This window comes from Hypomesus nipponensis, chromosome 19, assembly GCF_054491055.1.
Source record: "Hypomesus nipponensis isolate SF chromosome 19, ASM5449105v1, whole genome shotgun sequence".
NCBI classification, from domain to species: domain Eukaryota; kingdom Metazoa; phylum Chordata; class Actinopteri; order Osmeriformes; family Osmeridae; genus Hypomesus; species Hypomesus nipponensis.
Genome location: NC_140379.1, coordinates 9,690,864 through 9,694,299, shown reverse-complemented (window position 1 = coordinate 9,694,299; position 3,436 = coordinate 9,690,864). Strand labels below are relative to the sequence as shown.

The window sequence follows — 3,436 nt, the reverse complement described above, 5'->3', positions numbered from 1 at the left end:
ATGGTGTGACGGTTAGATGAGGAGAGAAGAGGAGAAAGAAAGAAAAGAGGCCAGAAGAGAAGAGAAGGAGAGAAGACGAGATGTGAGGCAGGGTGAGGAAAGGCAAAAAGGAGAGGAATGGACAGTAGAGGAAAGGAGGAGAGAAGGAGAAGATAGGAGCGGCTGAGAGAGAGGAACATGGGTAATTTATCAAAGTGGGACTGAGGTGTTGACTCCCTGATGAGGAGTCTCCCAGAGGAGAAAGGCCCATTATCAGTGATGGTCCTTAGATATGCTGCTGGATATTATAGGATGTGTTACGCTGTCACCTAGCTGGGTGACCAGCTAATTGCACTCATCACTCTAGGTTAGGTAGCTTCGGCACACCTGGAAAAATGCACACATACCCTCACACACTCTCTCTCACACACACACACACACACACACAGTACACACACCTCTGCGTTCTTATAGGTGACCTTTATGTATGAACCAAGCCAACCTCTACAAGCTGTCTGAGCCGTGATGTGAAACCCGGGATTGGGCTGTCTGTTACAGATGGTAGCTGTAGCAGTGAGTGAGAGTGTGTGTGTGTGTGTGTGTGTGTGTTAGAACCCATGCAGTGTGTGTGTGTGTGTTTGTGCGCATGTATGTATGAATGAATGAATGAATGAATGAATGAATGAATGAATGAATGAATGTATGTATGTATGTATGTATGTATGTATGTATGTATGTATGTGTGTGTGTGTGTGTGTGTGTGTGTGTGTGTGCATGTATGCATGTGTGTTTGTGTGTGTGTGTGCATGTATGTGTGTATGTGTGTGTGTAGGAGGGTACTCTCAGCCTGCTCCTCCGCCCTGGTTTCCTGTCGGAGGTGAAAATGGCTTCGTGCTCTTGTGATGGATCTCATCTCACCATTCATTAGTCATACATGCTGCTGTGTGTGTGTGTGTGTGTCCTTGTTGATGTTGCCTTCCATTGACTCACAGTGTCATCTAGTGGCCGATAGAGCTCAAGTGTCTGAAATATGTGTTGGCATTATTATAGATGTTAGTTCAACTCACCACCACTAGATGGTACTGACTCATCAGACGTCTCACTACCGTTAAAGCCATTATATCAGAGGTTGGAGCACTGCAATCTGACTAAATATACAACCTATATTATGTTTGTATGACTTTATTTAAAGAGCGTTAGCAGAGTATCAGCAGAGTATTAGCAGAGTGTTAGCAGGATGTTAGATACGTTAGATATTAACCGACATTTGGCAGATTATCAGCACAAAGGCATGTTCTAGCAGTAGCTCCTGTGTGACTGTGTGTGACTGTGTGTGACTGTGTGTGTGACTGTGTGTGTGACTGTGTGTGTGACTGTGTGTGTAGGGGCCTCTGGAACCAGAGCACTGCCTGGTTGATCCTGGTAGTTCACCTGTCACTCAACACTGCATCCCTGCTATAGTTTGCTCTTTGCATTACGTGTGTGTGTGTTTGGCATGGCAGGGGGGTCTGATCGCTTTCCCAGCCCAAGAATTTCCTGTTGTGGAAACGGTGAGTGATGGGAGTTTGGGAAAGGAGGTTGATTATGGAGGGTAGGGGCTTCTTGAGGGACAGCATTGCATGCATAGTTCCATGTAGTTGGTACTGAGGGGGATGTTAGCAATCGCTGCTTAGCGTCACCAAGATCTTGTTTCACCGCTACACTTTAGTATAAGCATACCCCCTTTCTGGCTGAAACGGGGTTGTTGTTGTTTCAGAATAATCAAAGTCCGGGGAGGGAATATCGGCTTCCACTTTTCCAAGATTGTGGTAGCGTTGATAAAGCGCTGAAGAAATAAAGAGGGAGATATAGACAGAAAGAACACACGTGAGGGATAGAGAGAAAGAGGGTGAGAGAGAGGGAGAGAGAGAGAGAAGGAACTGAGAGCAGGGTTTTGCCAGAAGGTTCCAGACAGTGATGTCATCTGAGGTGATTGCTTCATACCCCCCACCACTCACCTCCTTCCTCCCTCTCCTCCCTATCCTCCTTTCCTGCTTGTGTTCTCAGCCAGATCACCGCATTTTCAATCTCTCCATACTCCCCGGGTCACCAGGAGGACCAAACTCGATCTAGCACCTTCTGGAAAATGTAAGGATGAACTCAGACCTCAATATTATGGGGTGAAATAGAGCGGAGAGATAAAGAGATAAACACGGGATTCCCAGAGAGCGTTCCTGGACAGTGTGAAGCCGGTTTATTTATGAGGATGAGCCTACCGTCACAGCATCTCAACTCCTTGTGTCTCTCGTCTCCTCTCTCTCAACCTCCACCTCCTTCTCCCCATTCTTCTCTTTTTGTCCTGTTTGCCATCTCCCTCCTCTTCCTCCTCTTCTCCTCCTCCTTCACCTCCTCCTTCACCTCCCTCCCCTTTCTCCCTCCCATGAGTCTCCTCAGACAGTCTTCTGTCTGCTACCAGTTCCTCGGTGAGCATAGATAAAGGATTTCGCCGTGAACAGAGATGGAGACTGTTCCATGGTGAGTCAGTAGCCGTTGATGCAGCAGTCCTGGGCCTCTGGCCCCTGGGTCTTAGATGTGGATATGATGGTGCATCTCTGGAGGCCAACCAAAATATTTGAACGTGGACATTACTGGTCTTGGATGATGTTTTCCGGTATTTTCATCCCTCCATCCTGCTCTCTGAATGTTCTGATGATGTCAACATGGACGTTTTCAGGATTTTTGTGCAGGTCTGGAAAGTGGTACTTACGCTTTTGAAGTTGTTTTTGGACCTGTCTTCTACTTCATAAACATTTTATTTTCTTATCAGAAATAACCCTTGCTCCTCCTCTCCCTGTCCCTCCCCATTCCCTTCCACCTCCTCTTCCTCCTCCACTTCTACTATCGCCTACTCTCCCTCTTCTTGCTTTTCCTTTTCCTGATGTTCAGGAGCAAGGCTGTCATGATCCGCCAGTGAGTGCGGGAGAGAACAAGAAAAAGAGAAAGATGGACGGCCTGGTTTTGGTGCTTCTCTGAAGAGCCGGTCATGTGTCTTCCAGGTCAGACACATGGTTCTAATCTGTGTTCATGCCAGACTTCCTGCTTCCAGCTCCACCCTCAACACAGAGGAGCTGGCTAGATACAACCTTCTAATAGCTGGGAGATGTGTGTGTTTGTGCATGTGCGCATGTGATTGTGTGTCGCAAGTGTGAAATAAAAACAGATGTCACACTTTCCAGGTGTGAAAAGCATGTCTGTAGAACATGGTTATCTGTGCCTAGCTCTGTGTCCGAACATCCTATAAACACCTAACAGGCAGAGATGGTAAAAGTACACATCCTTTACAAGTAGAAGTACAGACACTCATGTTTAAAAAGACTGGGAAAAGTTGAAATGCTGACTACACTTTTTCACTTAAGTTAAACGTATGGGCTCTGACATATAGCCAACTGAAGTAAAAATACTTAAGTATTTTGTACTT

General features: G+C 46.4%; 1 long non-coding RNA gene across 5 annotated transcripts; it reads left to right on the top strand.

Annotated features, from left to right (window-relative positions):
- The first annotated feature begins 2,017 nt into the window (after window positions 1-2,017).
- On the top strand, window positions 2,018-3,207 carry LOC146246896 (uncharacterized). Of its 5 annotated transcripts, none has more exons than XR_014732303.1 (3): window positions 2,019-2,106; window positions 2,413-2,493; window positions 2,905-3,207. It is a non-coding gene; the product is annotated as an uncharacterized LOC146246896 (long non-coding RNA). The 5 variants fall into 5 exon arrangements; XR_014732302.1 differs by having other exon boundaries at window positions 2,413-2,705; XR_014732300.1 differs by lacking the exon at window positions 2,413-2,493 and having other exon boundaries at window positions 2,018-2,106.
- Window positions 3,208-3,436: the final 229 nt, after the last annotated feature.